General features: G+C 45.2%; 1 long non-coding RNA gene across 10 annotated transcripts; it reads left to right on the top strand.

Annotated features, from left to right (window-relative positions):
• Positions 1-6256: 6256 nt before the first annotated feature.
• Positions 6257-9906, top strand: LOC126994007 (uncharacterized). Of its 10 annotated transcripts, none has more exons than XR_007748725.1 (6): positions 7632-7703; positions 7780-7884; positions 8121-8199; positions 8278-8435; positions 8514-8750; positions 9064-9906. It is a non-coding gene; the product is annotated as an uncharacterized LOC126994007 (long non-coding RNA). The 10 variants fall into 10 exon arrangements; XR_007748732.1 differs by lacking the exon at positions 8121-8199 and having other exon boundaries at positions 7780-7963; positions 9064-9142; positions 9222-9906; XR_007748729.1 differs by lacking the exon at positions 8121-8199 and having other exon boundaries at positions 7780-7963; positions 9064-9616; positions 9696-9906.
• The last annotated feature ends 94 nt before the right edge of the window (positions 9907-10000 follow it).

Genomic DNA, 10000 nt, shown 5'->3' with positions numbered 1-10000 from the left:
GATAACTGGTAATGGAAAACCTTATTGGTGATAACCGATATTCATTAATTGGAAACACAAATATAGGCGATAACCGATACCCGATACCCGATAGTAATCCACAATTCCGATACTAGGTAGCGATAAGTCTGACAGGCGAAAACAATACTATATTGATATTTCAAATGAAAAACATAGATGAATTCAAATTTTCATTATCCCTATTTTATAAAACTTACAAAACCTGAAAACCACACGTTGACACGTAGCTATGGACGGTAATACTGGAAACCCTGAACCTGTTGTGTTATTTGGCGTCCCCACCGTCAATGCTTTTGTTTACAAACACTGGTCTCTCGTGAACTGTTCAGACCAGCAAGCGTAGACCTGTACAGTCTCACAAAGTTTTTTAACTGTAATTAAGAGTTGCTGGAAGGCTGAATCAGACATACAGTACCACCATCCCCGCTGTTTCTAGAATGACACTCTGTACGAGTTGTATTTATATATATGTACAGAGTACAGAGTGTCGTTCTAGAAACAGCCAAGATAGTGGTTCTGTATGTCTGATTCAGCCTTCCAGCAACAACTCTTAATGTGTTAAAAAGCTTTGTGAGACTGTACAGGGCTACGCTTACTGGTCTGAACATGTACAGTTCACGAGAGACCAGTGTTTGTAAATGATGATGGGACACCAAATAACACAACACTGGGTGCCTTCATGTCATGTCATGGCATGCTCTCAAAGGAATATGGAATATCAACTTTGAGGCAGTGAATAATCATTTTGGAGACAAAGTTAAATTATTTTTCTCTTTGATATATTGATTTTTGTGTCTAACAAAAAAAATAAGCTAGTGTTTTAATGTTGATGATCTAAGTATGAAATCTCTTCACCGAAGATATTTCATACCCCAAAGTTTTTTCATACAACACCGGGCGCCCGGGCACGTGTAGGGAGGAGACAACATTTTTTTTTTATCTGAGAGGCGGAAAAAAGTAGCGATTATTGCTAGTTTGCTTACAAAAGTAACGAAGATACCGATATATATATATTTAAATAAGTAGCGGATGGCTGATAACCCGATTTTGTTATCAGCGATAAAGTATCACGATAACTTATCGCGATAGCGCCCAGCTATGCCTGCTACCCGCCACCCTCCCGGCAGACCACCGCGTGCAGTGTGGCCGCACCCTTTAGGCCAGTATTAGTCCTTGGGCCAGACTCGAAAGCGGTACCATCTGAGGTGACCAAACCTAACCGGTACTAAAGTGTTTATTGGGTCATTATAAGTAAATAAATGTATGATAGCCTTTCCAGTTTGGTAGCTTTCCTGTTTATTTTTGCGAAAAACCCAATTTCATAGAGTATTTTTTTCATATTTTTCGTTTTTATAAAGAAACGGTGCCTAGTACGCATAAAGATATAGGGATCAAGAATTTAGTAAATTGAATTCTACACAATTGTGTCTCTATAAAGTTTTGCTGTATCTGTCATAGTTTATGAGAAAATGAAGCCGTAGGTTGAAGGCACACTTACATCAAAATCGAAAAAAATTGCGTTTCTTAAGCTATTTCATTTAATAACTTCAAAACAAAAAAAAATTCGATAAAATACAATAGAGATGAGATTGTAGAGTGATAATTTTTCTTTTAAATGATACTCTTTCTAATCTTCAGATGTTATATATTGTGATCTAAAAGGCTAAAAACAAAAATAACTTTATAGTCACAGAAATGCATATCTTGATATAATTTACATAATAAGCCTTACAAGAGTGTACCGTACGTGGAAAATATTTGAAAATCGCAGAAAACTGCACATTTATATTTTTCCAATAGGAAACGAAGTGATTATCTTTCATTCAAGTTTTAGGTGAAGCTACATTCAGCATTTAGTCAAGTTATTTTTGGCATATTGCAATACATACTGTTTTTTTTTACCAGGTATTATCCTTTGTACATTGCAGGTGCATGCTAGACATTGCAATCCTGAGGCACACACTGGTGACACGTGGGCTTGCAGGTGCCAAGCTTCAAAGGGTCTGCTCTTGGATAGTGCTTCCTAATTACCTCTCAATCTTGCATGCTTCAGGTGTGGTGCTGACTTTAATCAAGTCCTTTTTTGTGTCTTTCACTGCAAACTGTTAACACATTGCATGCATTATCAGTAGTTAAAGCTCTTCACAGTTTCTCACCAGGTATTACCATTTGTACATTGCAGGTACATGCTGCTAGACATAGTGCATTGCAATCCTGAGGCACACACTGGTGACAAGCAGGGCCCGTGAGAGGGGGGTGAAGCTGGTATCTTTACACCAGGGCCCGGTCTCAAAGGGGGCCCGGCCTCAAAGGGGGCCCGGCCTCAAAGGGGGCCCGGCCTCAAAGGGGGCCAGTCACCCGACCAGGAGGGAAAAAAATGGGAGAGTAAATGGTAGGGGGCCAATGACACTCATAATACCAGGGCCCAGTGATGGCTCTCCCTGGCCCTGGTGACAAGTAGGCTTGCAGGTGCCAAGCTTCAAAGGGTCTGCTCTTGGATAGTGCTTCCTAATTACCTCACACGCTTGCATGCTTCAGGTGTGGTGCTGACCTTAATCAAGTTTTTTTTTTCTTCTTCTTTAACTACAAGCTGTTAACACACTGTCAATGCAGTAGTTAAAGATCTGCAGAGTTTGTCACCAGGTATTATTATTTGTACTTTACAGGTGCATGCAAAACATAGTGTGTTGCCATAGTGAAGCATATGATGGATCCACAAAATCATGACACAGATATCAAGCTACAGCTGCCAAGGAAGCGTCCAAGAAGTGATTGTATCATCCATTGCTCTGATGATAGTTGTGACATTCTGGTGTCACCAAAAGATTTGGACTCCTGGAACACATTACTTCGAGCAGCAGAAATCAGACAACATTCTGGTATTTTGGAAATAGCCAAAATCCTTGAAGATGGACAAGTGCCAGAAGTACTATATCATCGCAAGTGTCGTAGTCTTTTTACCATGAAAAAGGCTCTTAATGCTATCCTTTCTAAATCTGCCAAAGATACCATTGTACACCCTGCAGAGGTCAGTTTCAGAAGATCAACTCGTGATGCACCAAGTACTTCAAGGGTGTATGAAAGTAACTGTATCTTCTGTAGTAAATTCAGCAAATACCAGAAAGGACAAAAAACAAGGGAACCACTTATCCAGTGTGCCGAATTACGTGCAGATGACAGAATTCGCAATGCAGCAACAAAAAAACTTGATCAGAAAGTTCTCGCCTTATTAAGCAGAGAACTTGTTTGCAAAGGGACACTACCACAAGTCTTGTTACAAACTGTATACAAAAGTGGAGTCTGCTGTATGCTCTGGTACAGCCAAAGAGCAAGAACACACTAAGGATGCAGAGTATGAAGACGCAGAGAGACAAGCTTGCGAGGAGCTCCTCTTGTACATCAGGAATGAACTATTCCCCAGTCCTGAAGTACTGCCTATGACAGATCTCGCATCAAGGTTTGAACGATCTATGATCGGTCGTGGCATCAGCGAGATCAAACCTTCAACAAAGAAGCATTTACGTCGTAAGTTAGAGCGTGAAATGGGTGAATCTCTCCACTTTGTCCCTCTTGAGACAGGAAAAGTTCTTGTTTATCCAGACACCATGTCAAGAGATAGACTTGTCAAACAAGTCTATAATATGAAGAAGGATCTGGAAGATGCAAGGGTCTTAAACTCTGGTGATATGAGCAAAGCAGCAATGCAGCTGAGAAATCAGATTGTGAAGCAAGATGTCAGCCAGCCATGGCCGCCTAATACAGATCAAAATGTAATTCCTGAATCTGTAATGGAATTTATGTATACCCTGCTGACTGGAGAGAGGACTGTGTATGCCCTTCTGACAGAGTCCAACGACTTGCTAATTCATTTGCCAGTGATCTTGTCTATGCTGTAACCTGTGGCAAAACCAAACCACCAAAGCATGTACTTCTTCCATTTGCTGTAAAATCTTGACAGGCAACACAGAATTAATACAAACACTGAACCGCCTGGGTCACAGTGTATCCTACTCACAGATACAGGAAATAGACACAGCTCTCTGTGTCCAAAAGTTGGTAGTCTCCAAAGATAATATTGCCCTGCCAGGAAACATCTCTCCAGGTATATTTACAACCTTGGCATGGGACAATATAGACCGACTGGAGGAGACACTTAGTGGAGAAGGTACTTCTCACAGAGTCAATGGCATTGCTGTCCAGCCAAGTCTAGCAGGTCCTTTACCACAGAAACCTTTACCAGTAATTCCAAAATCCAAAAGAGAAGTATCAGTCCTTCACCAATAATGCAACCAGTGTACAATGTCGGGCTGCGAGCTGGGCCACCAAAGACTGACACAATAGATGCAGACACCACGGCAGAAGTAAAGGTTGCGAAACTTAAAAACCATTTATGGCTCCTGACCAGACCGTCAGAACCTGAAACCCAGAGCATAAATAGTTGGACTGGGTTCAACTCTGGCTGTGAAATGTAATTATCTTATATTTTCATGAAACGCGGGTCGTCAAACTTTGCTTTTATTTTGCACTAAAACTGTAAGAGCTTGATAAAAATGCATAGATATGATTTTGTGCTGAATTTAATTTCCTTATTTTTTCTTCCTATAGCTTTTTCATACAATGTACCATTTCGGATAAAATGAACAAATATGAGAACAAAATTTTGAAACCCCTTTCTAAGGGGTCAGGTGCCTTAAAAGGAAAAGCGCCACCCTCAGAGGTAGGAACATTTTATGTCTTTAATCTATACCCTTTGAGATATCTTTCTGCCAATTATAAAGATTGTAGCTTGTTTTACACCAACCAGCAATTTTTGTAAAATATTACTGGACCAAAGGGTCGCCACCTTCGAGGCGTGATAACCTCGATTAAGCTACCAGATTGACAGGGCTATCATACCAGAACATAAACTAGAGACATGTAGCAAGTGAAAATACCAATAAGATTTGGTCACCCGGATGGTACCGATTCGTGAATTTGAGGGTCCTGGCCCAAGGACTATATTGTTTGTGACAATGCACGTGATATTCTCAAGTGATTCATTGGGTTTAGTTCAAGAAATTTGTTTCTGACAGGCTGAAAATTGCTTTATCTAATACCAAATATTCACAAAGTCTTGCAGAAATTATAAAACTCTTGAGCCAGTAAAAAGTTTGTAAGCTGGCAACAATTAATACACCACACTTGGTTTTAGTTCAAGAAATTCACTCGATGGGATGAAAAATTCTTTATCTAACAGGAAATACGCACGAGAAGTCTTCAGCAACATAGGAATAGGTGTGACGGACGTAGAATGAGTCGTCAGCACTCTGGCTCTGAAGGATTCTTTGGGTTATTAAATCCCGCAAACTAACCGTCAATACCAAGATAATATTTGGGTTATCAGAACAAACAAACTTGAAGCCTTTCGTGGCGTGCGGCGGGGCGAGGCAAATGGGAAATGCATATTCAGAGGAAAATACTAATTGGCTTATCTGAACGCAAACCTTGAAGCCTTTAGCCAAACCTGTGTGGGAGGATGACTTGGTTAGGCAAATGTGAATTGTGTCGTGACACTGAGGAAAGTAAGGAAGTACGAACATACAGTGACAGTTAGGAAAGGAGAGAAAGTGGAGTTTTCTAAAGCCAAATTTACTTAAGCCTGCGTGGGAGCAAAGCCACATTCACACCGTGCCGACTCTGGGCCACGACAACCCAGCGACTTCTGCATTTGACAAGTCGGCTCCCACGCTCCAAGAACTTTTTGGCGTCTTGGTGCCGGCTACCATGACTGCTGACTGTCTGGGACATTCAGCCAACTATTTGGCAGAATGTCTGCGACATGCTGCCAACCAGTACCAAGACGAGTCTCAACGGTCAATTTTTCAAATGGCGCCACGTCTACGACAACCACGAATCTGCCGACCAATTGGCCGACAGTCTTGACGGTCTTGACGATAGTCTTCCAGATTGTCTGTCAACTGGTTGGCTGAATAACTGGCTGACAGTTGCCAAGGAGTTGGCCGACAGTCTTGACCGTCTTGACGACAGTCTTGGCGGCAGCCTACGTTCCTTGCGTTCCTTAAAATAGGGAATCGCTCTGTATTCCAGAATGAAATGTAGCGTTCTGTTTTGAACCACTACGGAACGGCAATTGTTCCGTACAGTATTTTATCATCTGAATGGTCAAGCTGATAAAATTCAGTATCTTAAACGTAACTTCCCTCCCTCTTGCCTGCACCAGCAGTGTGCTGCGGCTGTCACTCATGGCAGGCTCCAGAAATTTTAGGGTTGGCAGCCGTTCCTTTAAATATGGATCCATGTCCCTCTCAGCCTGACAGCCTCGCCCTCCCATGCAACACTTCACCTTCAGTCAGGCGTCCCCTTATACTAAGGCTGCGTTTACACCAAGCAAATCTAATTGATTCCATTCATGAAGAATCATTTGACTCAAGTCATTTTGAATCAGCACATTCAGAAGGCAGCTCCAAGGCAGGCTTTCACGTGTGTGGACCTTCACGTGTCGCTGAAATAGCAGCGCTGCTGTGGCCGAGGCAGCGCGGGCGTCACCAACGGACAGCAGGAAATTATTGTTAAAAGACCTGAATTTGGGAACTTTGGACATTGTTCCCAGATTTGTTGAATAATCCAGATAAATGTTATGACTTCTTTTGGATAACTAAAGAGCAATTTAAAATGTTGGTGGAGTTGACTGACTGGATCCTCCGTAAGAAAGCAGAACACTAGTTACCGACGTGCAGCTGTGTCACGCATTTCAGACGTGGACCACACAGCGCACAGTTGCCAAATGAGAATATCAGCCACGTCCATAACGCTTTGTGTTGCCATTTGTTTAAAAAATATGCTGCGGAATGTTGTCTAGTAAATCCTATGTATGGCGCGGCACGTCCTTCTGTGGTTCAGCAGCCTGCAATAGTTCCCCTGTGGTAAATGAATACAAACTGTTGACTCTTTTCAGCAGCAGTATCCTTCCACAAAGCAGCCGTGGCATCTCCTGTCGGTGCATGGGATCACTGGGATCATATATCACACGTCGTTCTCCTGCTAAATTGACAAGGACGTCTGCTGGCATGGTGCTTGCTCCTTGGATGACTCGCCTTGACTAATGAAAAAATGGGTCCAAACCAACCAGTGACTCTGAATCATCATGACTTGAATTGACTGGATTCGCTTGGTGTAAACGGTTACATTGAAATTAGTGTGGCGAATCAAGACGAATCATGAATCGTGTTGATTTTTCACGAATGGAATTGATTCGATTCGCATATAAAAGGAAGGGAAGGGAGCACAAGGCCATTTGGAAGCGAGCTAACTCTCCTACACTTGATATACCCGCGGTTCACAGGGTCATGGCTGGAATATGGGAGAAGGGGTCTACAGCCTCTTGGATGTGAAGGTCTTGGCCAGCCTCAGAGTCTTCACAGGGTCATGGCTGGAATATGGAAGAAGGGGTCTACAGCCTCTTGGATGTGAAGGTCTTGGCCAGCCTCAGAGTCTTCACAGGGTCATGGCTGGAATATGGGAGAAGGGGTCTACAGCCTCTTGGGTGTGAAGGTCTTGGCCAGCCTCAGAGTCTTCACAGGGTCATGGCTGGAACATGGAAGAAGGGTCCACAGCCTCTTGGGTGTGAAGGTCTTGGCCAGCCTCAGAGTCTTCACAGGGTCATGGCTGGAACATGGGAGAAGGTCACAGCCTCGTGGGTGTGATGGTCTTGTCCAGCCTCAGAGTCTTCACAGGGTCATGGCTGGAATATGGGAGAAGGGGTCTACAGCCTCTTGGGTGTGAAGGTCTTGGCCAGCCTCAGAGTCTTCACAGGGTCATGGCTGGAACATGGGAGAAGGGGTCTACAGCCTCTTGGGTGTGAAGGTCTTGGCCAGCCTCAGAGTCTTCACAGGGTCATGGCTGGAATATGGGAGAAGGGGTCTACAGCCTCTTGGGTGTGAAGGTCTTGGCCAGCCTCAGAGTCTTCACAGGGTCATGGCTGGAATATGGGAGAAGCGGTCTACAGCGTCTTTGGTGTGAAGGGCTTGGCCAGCCTCAGAGTCTTCACAGGGTCATGGCTGGAATATGGGAGAAGGGCCCACAGCCTCTTGGGTGTGAAGGTCTTGGCCAGCCTCAGAGTCTTCACAGGGTCATGGCTGGAATATGGAAGAAGGGGTCTACAGCCTCTTGGGTGTGAAGGTCTTGGCCAGCCTCAGAGTCTTCACAGGGTCATGGCTGGAATATGGAAGAAGGGTCTACAGCCTCTTGGGTGTGAAGGTCTTGGCCAGCCTCAGAGTCTTCACAGGGTCATGGCTGGAATATGGGAGAAGGGGTCTACAGCCTCTTGGGTGTGAAGGTCTTGGCCAGCCTCAGAGTCTTCACAGGGTCATGGCTGGAATATGGGAGAAGGGGTCTACAGCCTCTTGGGTGTGAAGGTCTTGGCCAGCCTCAGAGTCTTCACAGGGTCATGGCTGGAATATGGGAGAAGGGTCTACAGCCTCTTGGGTGTGAAGGTCTTGGCCAGCCTCAGAGTCTTCACAGGGTCATGGCTGGAATATGGGAGAAGGGGTCTACAGCCTCTTGGGTGTGAAGGTCTTGGCCAGCCTCAGAGTCTTCACAGGGTCATGGCTGGAATATGGGAGAAGGGGTCTACAGCCTCTTGGGTGTGAAGGTCTTGGCCAGCCTCAGAGTCTTCACAGGGTCATGGCTGGAATATGGAAGAAGGGGTCTACAGCCTCTTGGGTGTGAAGGTCTTGGCCAGCCTCAGAGTCTTCACAGGGTCATGGCTGGACTCTGGTCGAAGGGGTCTACAGCCTCTTGGGTGTGAAGGTCTTGGCCAGCCTCAGAGTCTTCACAGGGTCATGGCTGGAATATGGGAGAAGGGGTCCAGCCTCTTGGGTGTGAAGGTCTTGGCCAGCCTCAGAGTCTTCACAGGGTCATGGCTGGAATATGGGAGAAGGGTCTACAGCCTCTTGGGTGTGAAGGTCTTGGCAAGCCTAATAGTCTTCACAGGGACATGGCTGGAATCTGGGAGCCGGGGTCTACAGCCTCTTGGGTGTGAAGGTCTTGGCCAGCCTCAGAGTCTTCACAGGGTCATGGCTGGAATATGGGAGAAGGGGTCTACAGCCTCTTGGGTGTGAAGGTCTTGGCCAGCCTCAGAGTCTTCACAGGGTCATGGCTGGAACATGGGAGAAGGGGTCTACAGCCTCTTGGGTGTGAAGGTCTTGGCCAGCCTCAGAGTCTTCACAGGGTCATGGCTGGAATATGGAAGAAGGGGTCTACAGCCTCTTGGGTGTGAAGGTCTTGGCCAGCCTCAGAGTCTTCACAGGGTCATGGCTGGAATATGGGAGAAGGGGTCTACAGCCTCTTGGGTGTGAAGGTCTTGGCCAGCCTCAGAGTCTTCACAGGGTCATGGCTGGAATATGGGAGAAGGGGTCTACAGCCTCTTGGGTGTGAAGGTCTTGGCCAGCCTCAGAGTCTTCACAGGGTCATGGCTGGAATATGGGAGAAGGGGTCTACAGCCTCTTGGGTGTGAAGGTCTTGGCCAGCCTCAGAGTCTTCACAGGGTCATGGCTGGAATATGGGAGAAGGGGTCTACAGCCTCTTGGGTGTGAAGGTCTTGGCCAGCCTCAGAGTCTTCACAGGGTCATGGCTGGAACATGGGAGAAGGGGTCTACAGCCTCTTGGGTGTGAAGGTCTTGGCCAGCCTCAGAGTCTTCAGGCTGTAGCTGTTGATAATTCTGATAATGTCTCTTGAGTGTGTGTGTGTGTGTGTGTGTGTGTGTGTGTGTGAGTGTGAGATGACTTGACGAGGGTGTGTTAATAGGGGCAAACAGCGGTACAGGAGACTTACAAGAGGCGAGGACAAACAGCTGTGGTTCAGTTAAGTCCTTCAACTAACTCAGAGTCGTGCATTTGATTTTATTTAATTTAATTTTTTTTTTCCACGGCCCAAAACGGAGGTAGATGGTTGAGTTACAATTTTTTTTTTTTTTTTTTT

The sequence above is a fragment of the Eriocheir sinensis genome, unplaced genomic scaffold, assembly GCF_024679095.1.
Source record: "Eriocheir sinensis breed Jianghai 21 unplaced genomic scaffold, ASM2467909v1 Scaffold702, whole genome shotgun sequence".
NCBI lineage: Eukaryota > Metazoa > Arthropoda > Malacostraca > Decapoda > Varunidae > Eriocheir > Eriocheir sinensis.
This window is presented reverse-complemented; position numbering and strand designations above follow the sequence as displayed.